Raw genomic sequence first — 26,296 nt, 5'->3', positions numbered from 1 at the left:
TGGGCAATCTTCCACTGCTTTCGCAGGCCATAGCAGAGAGCTGGATTGGAAGAGGATCAGCTGGGACACGAACTGGTGCCCACATGGGATGCCAGCACTGCAAGCGGCAGCTTTACCCGCTACATCACAGTGCCAGCCCCACAAAAGCACTTTTAAAAGTTAATATCTCACCGAAAAAAAACAGGTAAAATTATAATTATTTTTACCAACCACACTGTATCCATCCAGAACAAAGAGAAAGCCTAGAGACTGGAGTGTTAGGGGTTTGCAGATTAAAACGAAAAGGTAATGGATGCCATGGGAATTCATTTTCCCTCAGGTGGCGAACCTAAAGAAAACACCAATATCTTTTCTTGGAGGAAAAAAAAATCTTCCCTTTTGTTGTAGTTTCCAGATTATTTAGAAGTTGCTAGAAGCAGTGAACCTCATGGTAATTTGCCGACTTAAACAATATATTGTTGACAACCAGGATTATATGGTCCCTCTTTTATACTTCTTCCTGATTCAAAATTTATTGGGTTTTAATTGACATGAACTTGTGAAATGCTTTAAATCCTGATTAGAAAGTACACTTAGGGATTGGTGTGGTAGCATAGTGGGTAAAGCCATCTACTGCGGCACCACCATCTCATATGGGCGCTGGTTTGAGTCCCGGCTCCCTGTTAATACACCTGGGAAAAAAAACTGAAGATGGCCCAAGGGCTTGGGCCCATGCACGCATGTGGGAGACCCAGAAAAAGCTACTGCATTCCTGATTTGACCTGGTCCAGTCCCAGCCATTTAGGCCATTTGGGGAGTGTGTTTTTCTCTTCCTCTCTGTGTAATTCTGACTTTCAGATAAATAGATAAATCTTAAAAAAAAATGCACATTTAAAAAAAAAGTGAGGGAGAAATAACAGCAGTGTGGTAGACCCAGTAATAAATAAATGAACATGAAATGATAATGATATGCAGTTAGAGTAGACACATGACGTTCATGGAGGACACAGACTGAGATCTCAGGAATCTCCCAATTTGTGAATTCAGAAATATTTTTAGTACAGGCATTCCTGTTGAGAGTCACGTATTTCTTGGACATAACTTCATACCAGATTAGCTTTGCTTTGAAGTCTAGATCTTGCTCAGGTAGCAATTTTGGCAGTTGCTAGCATACTTTTCTGCACAGTTTCATGAGTATAATTTCCTGGTTTGCATATAGAGTTTATGATGGTCTTTTCTATATTATTTACTTGAGTTACTGCCAAATAGTATTACACACATTTATTTTCCCAAAACTTCTAATTATTGTCCAAGACCTCTTATTCTTTATTTTTTAACAGTTTTATTGAGGTATAGTTGATACACAGAAAAAAGAAACCCAGAACATATTTAATGGATACAATTTGATAAGTTGCAACATATGCATTCACCTACCATAGCATTACCATAAACAAGATCATAAATGTATCCCTCCCCTCCAAAAGTCTCTTTGTGTCTCTCTTCCCTTTTTTTGGTGGGGGGAGGGTACAGGAACAGAGAAGGTTAAACCCTTACCATATTATTTACTCTCTTTACAAATTTTCTAGTGCACAACACCAGAGTGTAAACTAAAGCCACAGTGTTTTGCAGCAGATCTCCAGTACTTACTCAACTTGCATAGCTGTAGCTCTATATCCATTGAACAACTCCCGTTTCCCCTTCCCCACATTCCTTGGCAATGACGGTTCTACTTTCTGCTATGAGTTTGACTATTTTCGGGACCTAATGTAAGTGAAGAAGAGTCTTATAGTCTTTCTTCCTCTCCCAACCCTCTTCCTACTTCCTTCCTTCCTATTTTCGTCTCTCACTTCCTCACTTTTTCACTAATACAGCTCTACAGAGGAATACTGGCATGGAGGTTCAGCATGTGGCACAGCAGGTTAAGCCATGGCCTGCAGTGCCAGCATCCCATAGGGATGCTGGTTCCAGTCAGGTTGCCACACTTCCAATCCAGCTCCCTGCTAATGGCCTGGGAAAAGAGTAGAAGAAGGCTGAAGTGTTTGGGCCCCTGCCACTCACTGTGCGTGTGTGTGTGTGTTTCCTCTGTAGCTCTGAATTTCAAAATAAATAAATCTTTGAAAGAAAGAAAGAAATATAGGCAGAAAAGTACAATTGGGTAGGGGGGTAAGATTTCTCAAGATCCAACATTATACGTAATGAAAATGGCGTGAGTGTTCAATGGCCAGCTGGGTTTACTGACTGGCTAAGCAAGGCTCTTTCTTTCTCAAGCCAGCACTGCTAGTGAACAGTCGAAATTATGACAGTTGCAGCAGTGTATGCTAAAGGTCTGACAGTTGGGAAGGCTAAGGTCCTAATGAGGCAGGAAAATTAAAACGTTCATTTTTTCAAAAATGGAACAATGGTCATGAATGGAAACAAAATAGTATACCTGTCCTGAACCTGGACATTAGAGTGGACATGCAACATTTTTGTCCTCCAAAATGCCTCTTTTACAACACAACCTATATTTACTTGAGAAATCACCTTTCTTCCACTCTTACTCCATGTGGGCTAAGTCCATACCTTGCTGTAGCGTAGTCATGAGACAATGAAACGGCCCATGACAACCTGAACTCCACTGGGCCTCAGTGAGTGCTTCAGCAATGCGCACAAGTCTCTATCAAACTCGAGTCAATACTGGTATTTTGTTGGAACAAACTAGAAAGAGAAGTTTTTTATTTTGCTGGACTTGGTACTATTAAAAGGATAGCCTTGAGCTGCCATAGATAAGATGCATGAAATAGAAACCAACATGCAGAAGTTTGAGAAAGACAAGAGATGAAGAGAAAGACTCCAGGTCCTGATGGTATCAGTGGATCTCTGCAATCCAGTTATGCCTAAAGCTTGGATTTCTCAGTTACTCGAGGCAATACATTCCACCACCACCACCCTTAGAACAAACAAACTAAAATTTTACAACAGAAAAGAGTCTTGAGTAATAGGGACATCAAGTCTGGACTCAACACGAACTCTTTCCCTAAGTAAAATAATTCTTCCCAATTCTGGATACCTATACAGTACCCAGTCTCTTGCCAAATTATTCATTCTAGACTCCTGTCTTTATTTCATTTGTTCAACTACTTTAGTTGCATTTGAAAATATTTACTATGATCACTGGATATGCTGACAACCATGAGTAAATTGATGCTATAAACCAATTTAGAAGAAACACATATAAAGTCATGATCTTGGCACTTACCTAGCCAAAGCTTTGGAAAGATCCATGTTAACCAAATGTTATCTTATAATAAGCACTAAAATAAAAACAAAACTAACTATATTAATCCTTACCATTGATTAGCATTTTTCTTAGATACCCTTGGGTATCTAAGGGGAGATTCGTTCCAGGACTTCTCACAAACACAAGTTTCTCCTATAAAATTATACAGTACTTGCATACAATTTATGCACAACTTCTATATCCTTCAAATTATCTGTTACCTATAATATCTAAAACAATGCAAATGCTATGTAAATAGTTATTGCACTGTATTTCTTAGAGAATGACAAGAAAAACATCTGTGCTTGTTCAGTACACACACAATTTTTTTTTTTATATTTCTTTTTTTCTGATCCAAGGTTGATTGACTCTATGGATGCAGAACCCATAGCTGTATTAGCTGTGTTCTCTGTTCTATTTCATTTGCTCTTCCCACCAGCTTGTAATGTAGTCTTTGTTCTCCCACATTACATAGGAGAGACCTGCAAGTTTCAACAACCTACTGGAAGCCATGATGCTGGTAGGAAGTGGGAGTACTGAGATGCAGATCTGAGTCCAGATCCTGTGGCTCTAACCATTGTGCTCTCCTGCTGCTCTGGAGTACTAAAGGTGAACCCTTCCAGGAAGGTTTCGCAACAGTCAAATGAGGGAGTCAGTGACAGGAACTCTTACTCATCTTCACCCGGACATTCACACATAAAGTGATTCTTTTATGGGATCTACAGGGGAAATTTTATTTTTTTTAATCTATTTATTTATTTGAAAGTCAAAGTTACACAGAGAAGAGAGGAAGAGAGAGAGAGAGAGAGAGGTCTTCCATCCAATGGTTCACTCCCCATTTGGCCACAACGGGGCTGCAGCTGTGCCGATCCGAAGCCAGGAGCTTCTTCCAGGTCTCCCATGTGAGTGCAGGGGCCCAAGGACTTGGGCCATCTTCTACTACTTTCCCAGGCCATAGCACAGAGTGGGATTGGAAGTGGAACAGCCGGGTCTTGAACCAGCGCCCATATGGGATGCCGGCGCTTCAGGCCAGGGCATTAACCCGCTGCGCCACAGTGCCAGCCCCGGTAAATTTTAAATTAAATATTTACAGATAAAAAACACACAGTAGTAGATGTGATGTACAAATAAAAGATGCAGACTCCAGGACAGGCACTTTGGTCTAGGTTCAGTTGCTGGGTGGGAAGCTCGTGGCCCACACAGCAGTGCCTGGGTTCAACCTCCAGCTCCTGATTCCAGCTTCCTGCGAACGCTCCTACTCGGAGGCAGCAGGGATGGTGCAAGTGCTTGGATTCCTGCCACCAACACGGGAGACCTGGACTGAATTCCTGGCTCCTGGCCTTCACCATACTCAGCCCTAGCCACTGCTGACATTTGGGCGCTCTGTCTGTCCATCTGTCTGTCTCTCCTCGCTTTCTGTTCCTCTATGTTTCTCAAATAAATAAGAAAAAAAAAAATCTATATAAAACAGCTTCCTAAAAGTTAAATTGTCCTTTTGTTCTTCACAGGGAAGCCTTGTTTATGCTTGGCAAACACACACCCTGGGGCCATCCCACTTGTTCTGGGGCAGCAAGCAATGGGTTTTGGTGTGACTAAGAAACAAAGTGCTTACAGCTGAGCTCCTGGGGGCCTCCTTAACCTTTTGGCTGAGTCCTATTGCCCTGCTGACACCCAGATGGACGCCGGAGAAGCCAGGGCATTTGTGAATATGCAGCAGTTTCCTCCCAGGGCCAGGACTATGACTCAAAGAAAATGAGTTCCTCAGCGGTAAACTGCCCTTTAGGGGAAAGGAAGAGAAATTCCAAGGAAAGCATGGAAAAAAAAAAAAAGGAATAGTAAATTTCAACTACTCCTCCCAGGTACAATTAAAACGAAGGCAGTAAATGGCGGTGGCGCATTTTAGGTATTTGCCTGCCTCAGAGTCATTCTCAAGCTGCTTTCCTGTGTTTGTATTTATTTTCTTTAAATATCCTAGGACAGGCACAGTATTATCTCCTGTGGACATCTTTCGTAAACAGGGAGCTTTGGCTTGTTTGCATTGTTCTGGCTTGTTGCAGTCGTTGACCTGATTGGATCATGCATTGCTTTGATCACTTAAAAATGAAAGCAGTTTTTACTGCAAATTGCACTGGAATGATTTGAAAACTAAACAAACCAAAGGACATGTTCTATTTATTCTTTGTTACTCACACATTTAAAAGAACACACAGACCTTCCTTCCCTCACTTCTCAAACTCTGAATGTGTTTTGAACATACTTTTTAATCCCGTTTCTCTTCCACCATTGTAGGCAAAACCCTCTGGAGGGTTCTTTGGAAAAGGGTGGACAGCTCAGCCATTTCAGTTTGGAAAAGCATACTACAAATTATGTCACCAGACCCTCGCCAAAGCTGTTTTACAGGTTCAGTGGTTCCATCTGAATTCCAGCGCTTACTGATCCTGTGAGGGAACTTGACAAAGTTGTGGAAAAAAATTTTTTATTTGACAGGTAGAGTTATAGACAGTGAGAGAGAGAGAGACAGAAAGAAAGGTCTTCCTCCCATTGGTTTACCCCCCAAATGGCTGCTACGGCTGGAACTGTGCCAATCCGAAGCCAGGAGCCAGGTGCTTCTTCCTGGTCTCCCACGTGGGTGCAGGGGCCCAAGCACTTGGGCTATCCTCCACTGCCTTCCCGGGCCACAGCAGAGAGCTAGACTGGAAGAGGAGCAGCCAGGACTAGAACCGGTGCCCATATGGGATGCCAGTGCCACAGGCGGAGGATTAACCAAGTAAGCCACGGCACTTGCCCCAGAAAATGAAATTTAAAATAAAGCACATTTTCTATGAGCTTTCTGAAGCTCCCTCATATCATTCTGGACACAACAGCTAAACCTAAGTTTCATTTTCCTCATCTGTAAAGTGAAGTTAATAGCTTAAAATATCATTCAAAGAATCGAATTACTCAAAGTACCTGTAGGATGGTAGGCATTTGGCCTGGTGGTTATGATACCAGTTAGGAAGCCCATGTCTCATCAGAGCATGGGGGTTTGACACCCGGCTGCAGATCCTCATTCAAGCTCCTTGATAAGGCAGATCCTGGGAGACAGTGGCGATGGCTCAAGTAATTATGCCCCGACACCCATGTAGGAGACCTGCATGTGTTCCTGGCTCCCGGTTGCAGCTTTGGCCCAGCCCTGGCTGTTGCAAGCATTTGGGAAGTAAATCAGAAGAGGGGAACTCTCTCTGTCTCTGTTTCTCTCTCTCACCTCTCTCGCATTCTCAAATAAAGGGGAAGGTGTTGTGGGACTGCTGGTTAAACACTGCTTGGGATACCTGCATCCCATATTGGAGTGCCTAGGACCAAGTTCTGCTTTCACTTCTGCTCCAGTTTCCTGCTAATGTTCCTTGGAGGCAGTGGATGATGGCTCAAGTACTTGAACCCTTGCCATCTAGGCAGGAGATCTGGATGGACTTCTTAAATCCTGACTTTGACCTGGACTGCCCCAGCTCTTGCAGGAACTGGGGGAGTGAACCAGTGGATGGAAGATTTGTGTGTGTGTATGTATGTGTGTGTGTATCACTCTGCCTTTCAAATAAAAATAAATAAATAAAGCACATAGAGATATTTAAGAAAAATAGAGAGTATTTTTATTTGTGGTGGTATTATTTTCAATTTACAAACAAGGACTCTGAATCTCAAAGAAATTAAATGACTTACACAACTTGAAATTTAAGAACCAATCTTGTTCTTTTGCTTTAAAATTCACTTTTTTCTATTTTCTTCATACAATAGAAATATCTAAGTAAAAACTCCAAACTTCCTATACTCACACAGCTTTCAAATGAGTCTTTTGTCACCTCCATTATACTGTCAACACAGAATGCTTCATATAAAGACATTCTAAAGCTGCCATTTTCTGTATCTCATTTTTTTATTAAAATGCCCCCTAATTAAAAGATACTATCAGGAAAATGAATTGAGAGGCAATGGTTTCAAACCACTATTTGCATAATGATGTATCTGTTGCTGTAGCTGCCTTTTCTTGTCTTTTTGATCAACAGCAGTGATAGCCTTATCTTTTCAGTGCTACAGTCATGAGGTTATTAAAAGGGACCAAATACCCTAACAGCCTTGTACCTTTGATTTTCTGCCACACTCTCCAAGTTAATGAGTAAGAGGGTCAAGGGAATTCATTTCTGTGCTTTAGGAAATCTACAAACAATATTAAAAGAGAAGTTGGTGGCAGATTAAGAAACTTTTAATAACCTTGTGCAAACCTTCCAGACACTCATTACTCAGCTTCAGTTAGCACGTATAGGTGATTGAAATATGCAATTTCAAAATATGCTGTGGGAGTTAGGAGAGAGCCAGCGGCTGACAGCGAAGTAGTTTGGGCAAGAAAAAAGAGGTTTCAGGGCCAAGGAGTTCAGTGAAAGAGTCAGCTTTTTTATTTTTTCTATATTTTAAACTAAAATAACCATGTAAGAAAGAATTTTGGAAGTCTTGGAGGGCCTTGCATGCATAGCATTTTGAAACTCACTAACTAAAAAATCATTGATTGATTTATCTGAGGCTTGCATGGTCTGATTAAAAGAGGACATTACGTATTTCTCTCTCTTTCTCCCTCTTCTTCCTCCTCTTTGCCCCCCCCCTTTTTCTTAGAATACTCTTTTTCTAGAATATCAAGTAGCTTCCCAACACTTTACCAGATCCAGTCTAATAAATGGCGATTCTGAGATACTTTCCTATTTAACTTTGAATAGGTATTTGTTTTCTTAAAGCTGTGTTTCTCAGAGCCAACTATGAACTCATATATAGACAGAGATTGCAACTGAACTCCAATTCTAGCCTTAACTATTTCTACCACAGGAACTTGAACTAAACACATAATAGTTTAGCATGGTATGTGTTAAGAATTGCATCAACATTTAGCAGATGAAAATCTAAGGCTCAGAAAAATTAAATGACTTATCAAAGTCACACAGCCACTAAACAAAATCTGGGACATTTGACTATCATCAAGCTATTCTTCCTTTTAAAGAAAAATAATTTTTGTTCTTCCTAAGAATAGAATTTTTGCATGGATCAGATGAACCAATGTTTATGAAAGTGTTCTATAAACTCAATATAGCAACAACCAAGTGTGAAAGATTTAGAGAGAATAGAGGAACAATAATGGCAGTGGAGGAAACCATATGGTCAAGAATGTGGAGAGAAAAGAGTATAAAATACAGTCAAGGTCATACCAACAGCAATGGGGATTCATGTGACAGAACAGGGTTCATCAAATTTTTTCTGCAAAAGTGCAGAGAATAAATAGTGAAGACTTTGTAGTACACCTGTTCTGCTCAAATACTCAATTCTGCATGAAAGCAGCCATACATAATATGGAAATAAATAGGCATGACTGAATTCAAATACAACCTTATTTATAGAGTCTGACATTTGAGCTTTATAACATTCTCATGTATCATAAAACATTATTCATCTTTAGATTTTTATTTTAATCATTGAAAAATGTGAAAAGCATTTAAACTCACAGACCATCCAAAAATAGGCCAGCTTTGGCCTACAGGGTATAATTCATAGATTCCTTCCTATAGAATACTGAGAAATCATAAAGTAGATGAACTTGTTTGGGTAAAGATTGAGAGGTAATATGTTGTCACTCAAGTTCATTAGAAAGAAGATTACAAGCTATATTTAGCTTTGAGTACAAGGAATCTCAGTAGACTGTAAGGACACAGAACACTTAACAAGAAATCTGAATGTAGAGGTCCTATAGTCCTTTCTGAAATTAAGTATTGTCAGCAACTCAGACTCTACACATCCTTCTTTTCTGTCATTCTCAGCACATTATTTTTCTTTACTTATGCTTGATACCACACAGTCCAAGGATTTCTACAATGGTTCTAAGTGCACTGTTGTCACAATACCATCCCCAGCAAGAAGAGAGGAAAGACTTTTCCACAAATTCTCCCACTCTATCAACCTCTTCTGTCATATGTCTCTCAAAAGCCCCACATCAGACCCCTTTGTGAAAGCTGGGTCATGTGACCACATCTTTGCATTGCAGAGGAAAATGAAATTATCATTATTGGCTTGGATCAATCATTTGTAAAACAGCCCCAAGAGATTGAATTAAGATGGTGGAGTAGGGAGGGAGATTCTTGCTTGAGTCTAGGAGAAAATAGTTTAAAAGAAGTGGAAAGAGTGTGGTCTTAGAGAAGAGTTAGGGAGAAAAAAAGCAAAAGAAACTCTGTGTAAATTGGAAGAACACAGTGAACCCACATGGAGGGCAGAGATGCACACAACTTAGGACCCCACCAGCAGAGAGCCTCCATACCAGGGTTGGACAGCAAGGTGAGATCAGACTGCAAAGCAGCTGAAGCCACTGGTGAAAAAGCTGCAGGAAGAGCTTAGAGGGAATCTGGCTTGCAGCTCTATGGGGAATAGTGTACCTGCCAAACAGAGGAGAAAAAAACAAAGTGAGGGCATGTTTCTCTCTCCCCAATCATCCTGCAAAGGCATCCTGCAGGGCCAAGTTGTTGCTTATCAATAATCACCTTGAATGTGAATGGCCTCAACTCTCAGTTAAAAGATACAGAACTGGATGAATGAAAACAAACAAACAAACAAACAAAATCTATTTGCTGCTTAGAAGAAACACATCTCACCAAGACTGAAAGTGAAAGGATGGAAAAAGATATTCCATGCTAACAGAAACCAAAAAGAGCTGGTGTAGCCATCCTAATATCAGACAGAATATACTTCAGCACAAAAACTGTTAAAAGAGACAAAGAAGGGCACTATGCAATGACTTAAGGGATCAATTTAACAATAAGATGTAACTATGATAAATGTATATGCACCTAATTGCAGGGCACCTGGCTATTTAAAAGAAATGTTGATAGATCTAATGGGGGACTTCAATACCCCACTTTTTTTTTTTTGACAGGCAGAGTTAGACAGCGAGAGAGAGAGACAGAGAGAAAGGTCTTCCTTTCCATTGGTTCACCCCAAAATGGCCGCTACGGCCTGCGCTGCGCAGATCCGAAGGCAGGAGCCAGGTGCTTCCTCCTGGTCTCCCATGCGGGTGCAGGGCCCAAGCACTTGGGCCATCCTCCACTGCACTCCCTGGCCACAGCAGAGAGCTGGACTGGAAGAGGAGCAACTGGGACAGAATCTAGCACCCCGACCGGGACTAGAACCCGGGGTGCTGGCAACGCAAGGCAGAGGATTAGCCTAGTGAGCCGCGGCGCCGGCCCAATATCCCACTTTCAACAATGGACAGATCAACCAGACAGAAAATCAGAAGGAAACAACAGAGCCCTCCCCACCAGCAGCCAAAATGGTGAAGCAGATTGACAGAAAGTCTGTTTTTCGGGAAGCCTTGGACCTGCAGGAGATACACTTAACGGGGTGGACTTCTCAGCCACATGGTGTGGACCCTGCAAAATGATCAAGCCTTTCATTCATTCTCTCTCTGAAAAGTATTCCAATGCACAGTTCCTTGAAGTAGATGTGGATGACTGCCAGGATATTGCTGCAGAACGTGAAGTCAAATGCATGCAGACCTTCCAGTTTTTTAAAAAGGGGCAAAAGGTCAGTGAATTGTCTGGAGCTAATAAGGAAAAGCTTGAAGCCATCATTAATGAACTCTAATCATGTTTTCTGAAAACATAACCAGCCTTCAGCTGTTTAAGATTTGTAATTTTTTATTTACGAAAAGAAGAATAATGAAACTATATACCCACCTGCCATCTGATTATAAATATCAATTCTACCCTTAAAAAAAAATCTGCTGCCTCTCAAGGGTACATATAAGCAAGAAGCTGGATTGCAAGAAGAGAAGCCAGGACTCAAACCAGATACTGTAACAAAGGATATGTAGATCCCAAAGGATATCTTAAGTGCTGTGACAAATGCTCAAACCTTTCACATATACTTTAAAATAATATCTAAGTTGCTTATAATGTGTAATACAATGTATGTGCTATATAATTAGTTATACTATATTGTTTAGAGACTAATTAAAGGAAACAGGTCTGTACATGTTCAGTACACATGTGATTTTTTTTTTCAAATATTTTCTATCCGCAGTTGGTTAAATCTGTATATATGGAACTATGCATAAAGAGACCCTAGTGTTGTATGGATTTAGAAACTACTAATACTATGGATTCTAATTTGACCAAAAGATTGCCAAGGGCAGGATCAATGGTGCTATCTGGCACATGCCTACAACTATTTAGGCATCAAGCATACTTGACAAATTGAAGTGCTAGGGATTGCAAGCAGAGTTGAATAAATATTCCAGTAACGAAAGAGAAAAGGAGTTTGAACAGGTAAGAAAGAAGAATGAAACAGAAACAAGAAAGGGAAATGTTTATGAGTTGAAGTATCTGTGAGCTTGACTCTTTTCCCTGAAAGACTGAAGCATTCCTGGGTGCAATGCCTGCTTCTCTTCCATGCCTGCTGGTATTGCTGCATCCTCGCAGGAATGGAAAACAGTAGATCTAGGTTATATTTTTTAAATCATAATGAATTATCCAAAAACAATTAGCAGTGTCTCACTGCAAAAGGACTGAGGAACATCTGAACACATTCAAAAGAAACTTCAGTTAAAATGAGAAGATGGACTCATAGTATGGGCACCTCATCAGCAACAACTGGTAGCTATATTAGGAACTACACAAAGTAGGTGACTTCCATTCTCTTGTTTTATGATAGACATAGGAAGGTGTTGTAGTCTCTTCTACCTCGTAAACCAGTGATCAATCACTCTGAACAGTGGGAACACCCCAGTGAGTAAGGCATACAAAGCTTTGTCACTTGTAAAACCAAGAGAACTATGAGTGCAATCATGTCAATGTTTATTACGCTCCCTAAACTTATGCACAGTTTTAGCCCCATCACACATAAGGTCACAAGTCCATGACCAGCATGGTTCACACCCAGACACATTTCTGATGTTTGCTTTTTTTCCTGGCCAGAGTTTTCTATGCACTTTACCCTTTTAGCCTCAGGGATAAAGTCCCTTGTTCCACACATCCTTCAGGTTCTTGGTTCTACTAGTTCTGCTCCCTCCCTCTTTCTGTTACCTTAGAGAGGATGACAAAAGGGATTTTTCTAGAATGTCAACTCCAAGTGAATTGTCCTGATTTTTGAAGGAGATATGCTTAGAAGAGTTGAGAGCAATCTTTTTTGCAAGTCTTGGAGGTAAAGAATGCTTGCTGGCTGTCTCCTTTCCTCTACTTGGTACAGTTTAGAAATTATTGCTTGATCCTCCCCACACCTGAGGATAACCAGCCCTCCATGCCACAGCCAATGAAGAACTTAATACAGCAAATAAGGGGCAAGATTCCACAGTGGCCCAAGCCAGCATAATGTGCTTTCAGTATGTAATGAGAGAGATGATGGCCCAAGGGTGGACTTACAGTAAACATGGACAGAAAGAAGGGACATCGAAAGAATGGACTCCAGAAATACACAGATAAAAGAAACGCACACAAAAACCATTTGAGCAGGATGAACTGCTTTCAGCATAACATCTTATGGTCTGCAAAATTCATTCTCTATGTCAAGGCTATTTATGGGAACAGCTCTTATATCAACTAGGTCTAAGGAAGAAAATATCACACACACACACACACACACACACATGCATGCACATGCATGGACATGCCCATACACTGACTGAAATGTGCACACCATCACATGCAGTCTTATCTGTTTGCAGCATTCAAGTTGCTTCAGCTTGGATCTTCACATTTCTTAGAAACCCCGTCCTTCTACTGGATTCCCTGTTACCAAGTGAGACTTGATTGGGCAACCCTGAGTCAAAAGCTTTGAAAGCTTCTTACTGGTACACTGTACTGATGTATTGACCTGCAGGCTTCATTTCACTTTTTAATGTTAGGGCCTAGCATTGTGGCACAGCAGGTACAGCCACTGCCTATGACACCAACATCCTATAAGGGTGACAGTTCGAATCCTGGCTGCTTCACTTCCAATCCAGCTCCCTGCTAATGGCTTGGGAAAAGCAGTGTAGGATGGTCCAAGTGCTTCAGCCCTGCCACCCATGTGGAATACCTGGAAAAAGTTCCTGGCTCCTGGCTTCGAGCTGCTCCAGCCCCAGCCATTGCAGCCATCTGGGGAGTGAAAATCTCGCTCTCTGTAACTCTGATTTTCAAATAAATAAATCCATCTTTTTAAGACAATGTTTTATTTTCATTTACTTGAAAGGCAGAGTAACAGAAAGAGAGAGATAGTTCTTCAAACCACTTGTTCAGTCCCTAAATGCCTTCAACAACCGTGGCTGTGCCAGGCTGAAGCCAGGAGCCAGGAATTGCACCCAGGTCTCCCACCATGGGTGGCGGGGCCCAAGCACGTGAGTGCTCATCTGCTGCCACTTAGTATGCAGGAAGGCGGATTGGAAGTGGACCTCGAACCTGGTCCTCTAGATATAGGATGCAAATGTTTGAAGTGGTGGCTAACCCTGATAGGCCACATCTACCCCCAGGCTGATTTTCATTTTAGGTAATATATTGCCAGGAGAACAAAGTGGCAGCGATTATAGATAAAGGCCATGGGCAGTGGTAATCGAGGGCCAATACAACCACCATAACACAGCTTTGAGGGAACACTGGTCCTGAGTAGGTGGGGAAAGGCTAGAAATTTTCTAATGGAAACAGTAAGTGAGGCAATGGCGGATGTCTACCAACAGCAAGGGTTAAAGCATCAGGGGCAACATTTGAAAGACTGCATTCAGGTTAAAGTCCTAGCAAGTCCTACCCAAAAGTCCTAACAAGTCCTACCCATGAACCTAATCCTGCATGTTCCTAGTATTGACTATGTTGCCATAACCTAGCAACTTAGCTGAGGTCATTTTAAATAAAAGCCTCCTGGGGCCAGCGCTGTGGCATAGTGGGCTAAGCCTCCGCCTGCAGCATCAGTATCCCATATGGGCACCAGTTCTAGTCCCAGCTGCTCCTCTTCCTATCCAGCTCTCTGCTGTGGCCCAGGAAAGCAGCAGAAGATGGCCTCTGCACTCACGTGGGAGACCCAGAAGCAGCTCTTGGCTCCTGGCTTCAGATTGGCCCAGCTCCAGCCATTGTGGCCATCTGGGGAGTGAACCAGCAGGTGGAAAGATTCTCTCTCTCTCTCTCTCTCTCTCTCACTGTAACTCTACCTCTCAGATAATTTTTTTAAAATATTTTTAAAAAAATAAATAAATAAAAGCCTCCTTCCTCCTTGGCCTCATCCCACTTACCTACTCCATGTCTTTTATTAATCCTGGGATTCTCAAAATAGAAGCTAAAAACTTTTATTCCACAATTCAGGTCACACCATGCACTACCAGTTTTGTGACAGGACTCAGTGTTTGAGGAGACTCGTTGAGCTTGCCTCCAGGAGTTTACAGTCCCCTCAGGTGCTTACTCTTCTTGCCATTGGAAATGTCCTTTTGGAATATGTCTCAGAATTGTCCACATAAGAACCTCAGTAGTGAGGAAAATGAACACATGTGGTGGATACTCTCGGGGACACAGCCCAATATGACCCATCACAATCAAGAAAATGTTTTGCAAGTGTCACAACTTTTGTCAATGGTTTTTAAGCAAGTATGAGTTTGTCTACCACTCCCAGAGGACGCTGAGTAATGTCTGGAGGTTTTGTTGTTTTGTTTTTTTTTTTTTTTGCAACTGGAAGTCCGCATTTCCTGGATAGAAGCCATGGCAACTGCTGAACATCCTACTATGTACAGGGCAGCCTCCAACCACAAGAAATGCCACACTTAGGAAAGGATGGCTCCATCCCTGTGGGTCCATTGACTCTATCCATCTCATAGCTCTGCCCCACTTCCTCTAGGAGACATCCCAGGAGCTCAGGAGTCAAGGGTTGCTAAGAGTTAGCAAATAAGAGTACATACATGGGCTGTCTCTGTGGCATAGCAGGGAAAAGCCACTGCCTGCAGTCCCGGCATCCCACATGGGTGCGGTTCTAATCCCAGCTGCTCCACTTCTGATCCAGCTCTCTGCTGTGGCCTGGGAAAGCAGTAGAGGATGGCCCAAGTGCTTGGGCCCCTGCACCTGTGTAGCAGATGTGGAAGACGCTCCTGGCTCCTGTCTTCAGTTCTGTGCAGCTCCTGCCATTGCAGCCAATTGAGGAGTGAACCAGCAGATGGAAGACCTCTCTCTCTCTCTCTCTCTGCCTCTGTCTCTCTGTAACTCTGCCTTTCAAATAAATAAATAAATCTTTTTTATTTTAAAAAAAAAAGAGTATATACAGATGCCTGGCTAAATATGAATTCCAGAAAATCAAGATATATTTCTTTAGTATAAGCATATTCCATGCAAAATTTGGGGCAATTGAAATAGAAATTTTAATTTTAATTTGAGATTTGAATTTCAGATAAATAATGAATTATTTTAAAAATATAATTATATCCCACACAATATTGGAGATAAAGTTAAACAAAAAGTTCTTTATTTTGAAAAATCTGAACTTCAACTTTAACTGGGTATCCCAGATGAAGAATCTTCAATAAGTTTACAAAAAACATGTATTATGAAAAAAGTGTGCATGGAATTAAAACATTTTTTCACCAAAGTAAACTTATTTTTTCATTCCATTTTCCCACAAAGTCATATTTAATCTGGCAATCCTCCCCCATTGTTCAGTGTTTGCTGTCTCAATTCCAAGGATGAATTATATTACTCCTTCCATACTCATATTTGATGGCTATATATGATTAATTATCTGTTAGCTAGCATGTTTTAATCCTCCAAGAAAATACTATATTTTGATGGTGGGCAGGCCCCATAGTTTTTGTTCTTTTTTGCCTAGAAAAATGCCCTGAGTATTACAAGAACTCAAAAAAATATTTTGTGGATGTTGCATCATTCAATTTAATACTGCACAAGGAAACTCAAAACTTTATCAGTAAATATGCTTTTAAGATCAGTTTAGGGAGCAGTCATGTAGCCTAATGATTAAGATGCCCATGGACCACATTGGAGTGCTTGGGTTCTATTCCTCGCTCTATTCCTATATTAGCTCTGGCTCCTGACTCCAGGTTCCTGCGAATGCAGACCCTGGAAAGTAACAGTTACAGCTCAAGGAATCGATTGGATTCCAGCCACCCATGTGAAAAATGGATTGAGCTGCTGGCTCTCATCCCAGCACCAGCTGTGTGGACATTTGGGAAGTGAACCAGAGCTTCTCTCTCTCTCTCTCTTTCTCTCTCTGTGTGTGTGTGTGTGTGTGTGTGTCTTACTCTCTCTTTTTGCCTCTCAAATTTAAAAAAAAAAAAGTATTTAATTTTAAAATATCAGTTTTTAGCAGTGGGTTTCAAGTATAATGGTTAAGGTAGCTTGGCTCTGAGTACTAAAAAGACTTGCCATCCTTCTACCCCCTCCCCCAGGGAAAAAAAAAAGAAACACCTCTTAAGACAAGACAGAAATTTACTTCTATCTTCTGTAAAATCAGGCTAGAGATCAACATGGCAGAGCTGGAAGTGAGTCCCCACAGGCAGAGACTCGTGCTTCTTTCAGCTTCTCCCTCTGCCAGCCCTTGTGTGTGGCCTTCATCCTTAGGTTCCAAATGGCTGCTGAAAATCCAGTCCACATATCACCATTCCGTAAACCAAAGAAGAAAGGCTCACTCTGTGCCTTAAAATGATTCCCTCCACTTGCATTTCATTGACCAAAACACAGATGCATGGCCACACACGGCCACAAGGGCAGTTAACGAATGGTGTCTTTGTTCAAGGAATAAGTATACTGGATAACTGTGGGGCTAATTAGGAAATCAATAAAGAAGAAATATTTGATGGGAAGGAGTAGTTTGTGATACAGATCTCTTCTGGTCTCAGTCACTAGCTCCATTACCACATTTGACTTACAGCCTTCATTCTGAAAATAACTAGGAAGCAGACACTGGAAGAAAGACTGACTCCTATCACAGCTGCTCAAATCCTTGTTCTTAAACACCACCTCGTTCACTCAACCTTTATAGGTTCTTCCTCTTGCTATCTGCTCCCCAGGAACTATCCAGGCACTTGTGCCTCTTTTTGGTTTGCACCATTTTTACCTTCCATCGTGGTTATTTGTGCGAGTTTACATTTTCCCACTAGAATGTAGACATCTTGAGGACAGAGTCTTTTTTTGCAATCATGTCTGTGGCCTCCTGATGTCTAATACAGCCTAGGGGTCATTATTTGTTTCATGGGTGAATGACTGCCTCATACCTGTGGGAAAGGAGTGACAGCCTGGCTTGTGCACGCAGACACACAGGGAGCTGTCCCTGTTATCTTTAATGGTTGCAAAGATGATGCATTGTGGAGATTATTTCATTCTGTTAAGAGGATTTGGTAAAGGAGGAAAATTAGTTTGTTTGGAGACTTCAGGAAGCTTTTTTAATATAGGTGATGTGAGAGTCTCAAGATTTGGGATAAAGTCTTACCCCAACCTGCTCACGAAAGCTGAGCATCTGCAAAACTCGCCATTACTGAATGACATGGTGCAGAAAGGCTGTTAGGGAAAGCTAATGCCTATACAGCTGGTGTAATGAAGAAATGGGAGGTTTAGGCACGGGAAACCGCAGCTCCAACAGAAGGGGCTGAAAAGATATAGATAAGATTAGTGACATATGTAAAGGCCCAGATACTGTGTGACAAAGTCTACCCAGCTGAATAGGCTGAAGCCAGAAGTAATAGGAAGGCCATGTTCCCCCTAATCCTCCCAGATAAGCTGTTCCATCCAGAATTATCAGCCAACAATCTTCAGGGTATCAGGCTGAAAATGAAGTTTCAGACTGCTTTGATTCCTCATCCATAAATGAGAAAGTGCCTGAAGGATCTTTATTTATTCTCGCTCCCACCGAAACACTCTTCAAAAAGTGCCAATATACTAGCAACAGATGCATAAAGCCTCCCTTCCTTTGATTGACAGAACATGATATAAAGCAACCCTCACTTGACATTTCAGTTTCATAAGGCTCCTAGCAGGGGGAAGAAAAAAAGATCTTGAAAAAAAAAGCCACTAGAAAATAAAGAGGATTTATGCAAACTCACATGAATGTTTTCAGAATCAAATTTAACAGTTTTATTTCTCTGCAGCCCTTATTTGATATCTGGGGTTGCAGATGAATAATTTCAGCAGGAGTGGTTTCAGCCATGTGCTTATTAATGTTTATGGCTTATTAAAACAAAGTATTTACATGTTAATGTTTGTTGATTACTGGATGTTAAAGTTGTTTAGTTATAAATGATTGGGATATTCACTCTGGGGAGAAGATATTTAATTTGGTGTTGTGTGTGCTTTAATTTAGATTTCAAAATAAGCAATTGAATGAGAAAATGTCATCCACACCTATGCATTTCAGTTTTGAAAGGTCATCCTGTGGTTAGTTTGTACATTTCCAAATTCTTGTCACATTGCTCAATAAGATATTAAAGTCAACTGCACCTCTCTACATATTTCTTGCAATTGACATATAAATGTTCTCTTTGAAATAAGAACTGAATTTAATGCCTACATATTTCTTAAGGAAGAAGGGTTGAAAAATCTTCCAGATGAGCTCTCCAGAAAGATACTAATTCTTTTCATTTTATCAAAGGAATTTCTTTTTATGCTTAATTTCTGAGTTGTTTTCACAGCTTTTCTGGAGTTGGAGCTGTTCCTGCACTGTGGAAGCCACAGTATACGAGGACTCCTGCATTTTCCTGACAAACATCAAAGCCACTTTGGATCTCGGAGTTCACTTTACGTCACTCAAAGAGCATTTCCAATGGAAATCCTCAGACTGCAAACAAAATGTAGGGTAACAGCAAGAGAAAGAATATACCAAATTTGACAGGCCTTGGCCAGATGAAAGTCAGTTTCATTTCAAACAAAATTTACTTACCTGTGTCCACTTCTCCTTGCCCCAGTTTCCAATAAGTTAAACAGTAGGAAGCAAACGAGTGTTGCTAATAGTTGTGTTAATTTTTCTCATAGTATCAGTCATATTACTCTGAGGAGGGAGGTGGCTTAAAATTTGGATGATTTTACCAGAATGAAATGGAAACCTCAGGGGAAGAAATGGAATGGCAGTGTTCCTAGTAATAGTACTTTTGCTGGCACACAGACACTCTCAGAGAAGCCAGAAATAAGTTGTTGAATTATCCTCCACGCCCCTTTTACTGATGGGAGGAGAGACTGTTATAATGTTTCCAGATTTCAACCAATCACCAAGGAACTCTATGAACTCCAAGGAAGAACACTCTTCACCTTGGAAGAGAAAGATCTGTCTAAATTCCTACAGAAACAAAAAGATTTGGACCAAAAGATGGAACAGAGAGTATATAGACAGAAGTATGAGGGTACTTTAAAGTTCATGGAAACAATTAAACTATGTTTATTTTGGTGCAAAAAATTTTTGAAATTCATGTATAATTTTGTTGTAGTATACATTTTCCATGGACTTCTTTTTTAAAGATTTGTTTATTTATTTGAGAGGCAGAGGCAGAGAGAGAGAGAGACATCTTCCATCCACTGGTTCACTCCCTAAATTGCTGCAACGGCCAGAGATGAGCCAATCTGAAGCCAGGATCCAGGAGTTTCCTCCAGGTCTCCCGTGTGGGTGAGGTCCCCAAGGACTTGGGCCATCTGCTGCTGCTTTCCCAGGTGCATTAGCAGGGAGCTGCATTGGAAGTGGAGCAGCAGGGACTCAAGCCAGCACCCATATGGGATTCTGGCACTGCCAGTGGTGGCTTCACCTGCTACACCACAGTGCTGGTCCCCACAGACTTTTTAAGACTCTCATGTTTACATAAATTTAGAAGAATTATTTTTAATGATAAATTGCTGTATCCTCTTTCATGTAGTATTGAAATATTCTCATTATAATAATTCAAATGATACATGTAAGTTGAATGGAAGAACATGGAATGTGGTAGATTATTGAGGATATAGATTTAAGCCACAGAAAAAATATTTAGCTAAATCATTTTAGATCCTCTTGATATGCTCAACTATGAACTCTGAATCAGGAATAAATCATTAAAATTTAAAGTATATATAAAACTCACTCTTAAGAAGTTCAAAGCTTGACTACCAAAAACATCATTGAGAATATATTTTGATTAACCAATCAATGCCTCTGTCTCCTTCTATTTATTTTATTAGTGTACTTGGTGATTAAATAAACTGTATCATGACACAAATATCTTCTCTTTTCATTTAACCTTCATAGATACTACCAAGATAATATAGGCTAGGAGTAGGGATGTGGCAGTAGGAAATTTCATCCTCTCCAGAAAATGTGAAAATATCCTGAAGTATATGAGGAATCTGCCAAGAGTCCATGGCAGGGTGTGCATTCAGTATAGTGGTTAAGTATAGTGCGTCCACATCCCACAGGGGAGCACCTGAGTTCAGTTTCATCTCCTGCTCCTGATTCCAGCTTCCTGTCAATGCACAGCCTGGGAGGCAGCAGTGATGGCTTAGTGGTTGAGTTCTTGCCACCCACATGGGATGTATGAATTGGGTTCCTGCCTCTTAGCTTCAGACTGGCCCAGTCCTGGCTGCTGTGAGCATTTGAGATGTGCACCAGCAAATTGCTCTCTTTGTCTCTGTCTCTCTCTCCTTTTGTTTCTCAAGTAAATGAAAAGTACAGAAAATATTTCAAAGTTCCTGAAAAACACATGGATTTCAAGATGCTCTGCACCAAAATCTTTTATTTCAATTTTTCAACCTTTTGGAAGTACTCTCATGTTTCATCATAATTTAACCTCAAATAAGGAGAGACATTTAAAATCATCAGTCAGTGTTAAATCTGGTTGGTATAGAAGTTTCTCCTAAGAATTAATAATGCTTTTTTTTAATGTTTTGGTGAGACTAGAATTTTGCTTATTTTATCTCATTCAAGTTTCATAATAACCATAGGAGATGAGCACTATCATAATCTCCATTTTATGTGGAGGGAAATTGAGGTTTCTTTCGGAACCCAACTGAAAAAGGTTAGGTAAATTGCCCAAGACCACACAGCTAATTAGTAACTGAGTCCAGCTGCACATTCAGCTCTGTCTGGCTATACGCCCAGCCTGTGGTTATGACTTTATGTCGTTAGTTTCTAACTCTTTCGGTTGGGAGTCACTTCTACACATCTCTTGCACACACACACACACACACACACACACTTACTTTGTAATGGGGTGGAGAAGCAACTATACCCTATATTATTTAGTTATAAAACTTCTGGACCTGTAGGCATGATGAAAATCTTTCTGATTTTACAGTGTGTGCAGAATTGCCACAATGTGATTATACATATGGTATCTATTAGTGTGGATATGTGTGTGTGCACATGTGTGTGTTTAAAGGTCATTCCATCTCTCTAAAATCTACTCTCCATGGATAAGCATACAAGCTTTGCTAAAGGCAGCATGTCAGAACAACACTTATCATTTCAGGATAAGCACAAATTAAGTCGACCACCTAAAATGCAAAAACTTCAAATATACAGAGTGGATTGCAAAAATAGCCATTTAGAAGAGAACTGTTGAATAATTCATGCCATGCTATATAGGCAAGCCTTGTATTCAGTTGGCACTGGTACAAGTCACGCACAAGCTGATGCATTTTACTATAACCCATGGTCACTATTTATTGCCCAAATTTCTTACCAGTGTGTAACGTTGCTTGTAGAAGGACCAGATCAGAATGTGGATGAAGCAGTGAAGATTCTCCTACTCCTTTACCAAGCCTCCTGTATGAGTAAGCAAGGACAATGTTTACAAATAAATATTATGCTTTTTTGAAGATAAATATGAGTATATCCTCATTGGTATAGAACAGGCATTCCTTAGTCAAGGAAGGATCACTGAATTAGCACCATACATGAGGTACTTCAAAAAGGTCATACAAAAAATTGAATTGAAAGATAAATGGGGCCAGCACTATGGCAAAGCAAGTAAAGCCACCACCTGCAGTGCCAGCATCCCATATGGGCATCGATTCTAGTCTCGGCTGCTCCACTTTTCTAGCTCTCTTTTGTGGTCTGGGAAAGCAGTAGAAGATGGCACAAGTTCTTGGGCCCCTGCACCCACATGGGATATTGGAAGAAGCCCCAGGCTTCTGACTTAGGATCAGCCCAGCACTGGCTGTTGTGGCCATTTGGAGAGTGAACAAGCAGATGGAAGACCTCTCTTTGTCTCTCTGCCTCTGCCTCTCTGTAACCCTGCCTTCTAAATAAATAAATAAAATCTTAAAAAAGGAGAGAGAAAGATATTACAGGAGTGGGTGTTTAGCCTAGTCATTAATACGGCCATTTCCCACAACGGCACGCCCGGGTTCTGTGCTCAGGTCCAGCTCCTGACTCCAGCTTCCTGCTAATGCAGAACACAGAAGGCAGCAGTGATGGGTCAAGTTCTTGGCACCCATGTGGGAGACCTGCATTGTCTTCCTAGCTCCCAGCTTCAGCTCTGGCCTTGCCCCCACTATTGCCAACATCTGAAGAGTGAATCTGTGGATGGGAGCCTACTCTTTCTGTTTATGTGTCTTTCATAGTCAATAAATAAGCATTTTTAAAAAGACCACACATTTTCCAGGAATTATTTGAACACTCCTCATATGTTCATTATGGCAAAGTCCCTTTGAAGGTGTGGTCCCTTCCTGACATATGCTCAATCATTAATGGTGCCTAAAATGGTCCTTATGTAGAAAGACACAATAAATATTTGTTGAATGAATGGATGGATGGAGTCACCATATGCCGTTGGGCCTTGTTCCTTCTGCATACTTGACATATCAGTGCAACCTCTTTCCCTATCTCCAGAGACTGCTTTCTTTCACCTACTACAGCTGCATCCTGAACTTCTTGCTGTTTTTAAGATTTATTTATTTGAAAGTTGGAGATACAGGGAGAAAGATCTTCCATCTACTGGTTTCCCCCGCCCTGTTAAAACTTTCCCTTAAAGGATCCTTGAGCCACCATTATCCTCAGATTTTTTCCCCAAGAAATCTTTTATTTAATGAGTACAAATTTCATAAGTACAACTTTAGGAATATAGTGATTCTTCCCACCATACCCACCCCTGCACCCATCCCACCCCCTCCTCCCTCTCCCATTCCCAGTCCTATTCTCCATTAAGATTCATTTTCAATTAACTTTATACACAGAAGACCAACTCTATACTAAGATTTCAACAATTTGCACACACACACGTGCGCACACACACAAAAAAACTGAGAACAAGTTTTACAGTTAATTCTCATAATAGAATTCATTGAAGACAGAGGTCCTGCATGGGAAGTGCACAGTGACTCCTGTTGTTAATTTAACAATTAACACTCTTATGTATGACATCAGTGATCACCCGAGGCTCCTGATATGAGCTGCCAAGGCTATGGAAGCCTTTTGAATCCACAATCACCATCAACATTATTTCAGTTAATGTATTCATAATAAATACCTATATAAGACATGAAACATTCTTCCTCTTCTTCAAGATTACCTGTGATTCTTGTTAGCACCTCTACATAAATTTTAGAATTAGGCAGTCAATTTCCAGAAGACATCAGATTTTGAGTGGAATTTCATTGAATCTTTAGGTAAATTTAAAGAGAATTTAGGTCTTTTTTTTAAATTTACTTATCTATTAATTTATCCATTCAAAACTTAGAGTGGCACAGGAGAAGAGACAGAGTGAGAATGTGTGTGAGAGAGAGAGAGATCTTCCATCCTCTGGCTCAGTCCACAAAATACAACAGCCAGGTCTGGACCAGGAGGAAGCCAGGAGCCAGGAACTCCATTTGGATCTCCCACATGAGTGGCACAGGACACAGATACTTGGGCCATCATCCATTTCTTTCCCAGGTAAATTAGGAGGAAGCTGAATTGGAAATGGAGGAGCAGGAACTGAAATCCAGAATTCTGATACAGGATGCTGGCTTTGCAATTTGTAGCTTCACCCCCTGCACCATAAGGCTGGCTGCAGAATTTACCTCTTAATCAACAGTCTCCTAATTCTTAAAAATGGTATATCCATTTAATCATTTAGGTATTTTAATCTTATCTTAGCAATATATTTTGTTTTAGTTTACTATACAGAAATTTTGAACATCCTTTCTTTTTTTAAAAAAAATAGTTTTCTTTATTTCACATTACTTTTTTTTTTTTTTTTTTTTTGACAGGCAGAGTGGACAGTGAGAGAGAGAGACAGAGAGAAAGGTCTTCCTTTGCCGTTGGTTCACCCTCCAATGGCCGCCGCGGCCAGCGCACCGCGCTGATCCGATGGCAGGAGCCAGGTACTTATCCTGATCTCCCATGGGGTGCAGGGCCCAAGCACCTGGGCCATCCTCCACTGGACTCCCTGGCCACAGCAGAGAGCTGGCCTGGAAGAGGGGCAACCGGGACAGAATCCGGCGCCCCGACCGGGACTAGAACCCGGTGTGCCGGCGCCGCTAGGTGGAGGATTAGCCTAGTGAGCCACGGCGCCTGCTGAACATCCTTTCTTAACGTATCCTTAGATACTTGATATTTATAATACTTACACATATCTTCTTTCAATTCTAATATCTAGTGATTTATCATTAATATGTAGAAAAATAATGATTTCTTCTACATCAAATCCCGTTTTTATCTGCATCATTTTTAGATCTTCTATATACACCATTCCATTATCTGCAGATAAGATGTTTTTCCCACATCTGTTTTCCCTTATCTTTATGCTTTTTATTTTTCTTGCTGACTAGGACTGCCAGTATATTAGATAAAAGTGATGATAATTGATGACATTATACCTTCCCAAAATTCAGGGTAAAAAGTTTCAACTATTTAACAGATTATTTTTGTATATTTTTAAAGATACTCATTATGAGATTGAGGAAGTTCCTTTCTATTCTTAATTTACTGAAAGTTGTTTTTTTTTTTTTTTTACTAAGAATAGCATTAGCTTTTACCAAACATCATTAATACATCTATTGACAAGACTATATGCATTTTTCTTTTATTCTATACATGAAGCCTATTTCATTGATTGACATTTCAAATGTTAGACCAATCTTGTATACCCAGAGAATTTAAATTGAATTCAATTATTCTTTCTACATATTTCTGGATTTAGCTTGCAAAGATCCCATTTTGAAATTTTGCTTCTATGTTAATAAGAAATGCATCAAATACTTGGCATCTGCTTCTGAACTAGTAGCATCAAGTGATTTCCTATGGATGTTTAATTAACCAGAAAACTAGCAATCAATACTCTTTTATAAAATATTAAGGCTTAGACATCCATGAGCAAATGCAGCCCATGATCCAGGAATCTGCACAGGAGTGGTACTGTGGAGGCACTGGCTTCATACTTTGCACACATGTCTCTGAACCCACAGGTTCCTCTTGTAGAGAGGTATAACAGATCCATGTAATGGTCTGCTTCAGGATACAGTCAAACTCCTTTAACCTGTGCATACCAAGCCTGTGGATCCTGGGGTCTGTATACCCCTCTCCCCTCACAACTCACTCTTTTCCCTAGTCTCCTGCCCCTGCCTCTTGTATTCAAGATGGTTCAGATGTACTGACTTCCTTGTACTTACTTGAATATGCCAAACGTTCCCTAATCTTCTACATGAACTTGAATATTTCCAAGCTTTCACTCACCTTGGTGACTCCATCCTGCTTCTCTTTTGGAGGTTCCTACTTTTTCCATTCAGGATCAAGCTAAAGTTTTCTCTTGGTGTGTCTTATACAGGGATATCATTGAAGATAGCTACTATCCCTTACTCATCTTTTTAGCTGATAAATTTGACCAGTGTACAAGAGGCACTCTAGAACACTGTTTGCATGAACTAATGAAAATACATTTACTACAGAGCTCCTGTGTCCGCTGACCATCTCAGTATAACAACCAAAGACCAAAAGATAATTGAGAAAAGCAAAACTACAACTAACTTACTCACAAATCAGCAAATAGTCATTGAAAATTAATAATTGATGTCTTCATACTTTCCAAATGCAGGGTAAATACTTTCAATAATTTAATCTTCAATTGATAATTTTTTGTATATATCTGACATTTATATATATATATTTTAC

The 26,296-nt window shown here is 40.6% G+C and overlaps 1 long non-coding RNA gene and 1 pseudogene across 1 annotated transcript in view; one reads left to right on the top strand and one right to left on the bottom strand.

Moving 5' to 3' along the window:
* Nucleotides 1–26,296, bottom strand: part of LOC127491296 (uncharacterized) — a 103,183-nt gene that overhangs the window by 17,413 nt on the left and 59,474 nt on the right. The window contains exon 3 of the long non-coding RNA XR_011379434.1: nucleotides 21,888–21,970. This is a non-coding gene — a long non-coding RNA (uncharacterized lncRNA). The remainder of the gene's footprint in view (nucleotides 1–21,887; nucleotides 21,971–26,296) is intronic.
* LOC100349046 (thioredoxin pseudogene) lies at nucleotides 10,569–10,882 on the top strand (annotated as a pseudogene).

This window comes from Oryctolagus cuniculus, chromosome 1, assembly GCF_964237555.1.
Source record: "Oryctolagus cuniculus chromosome 1, mOryCun1.1, whole genome shotgun sequence".
NCBI classification, from domain to species: domain Eukaryota; kingdom Metazoa; phylum Chordata; class Mammalia; order Lagomorpha; family Leporidae; genus Oryctolagus; species Oryctolagus cuniculus.
Note: the sequence above shows the minus strand (reverse complement) of the source record. Positions and strands in the feature narration are given on the sequence as shown.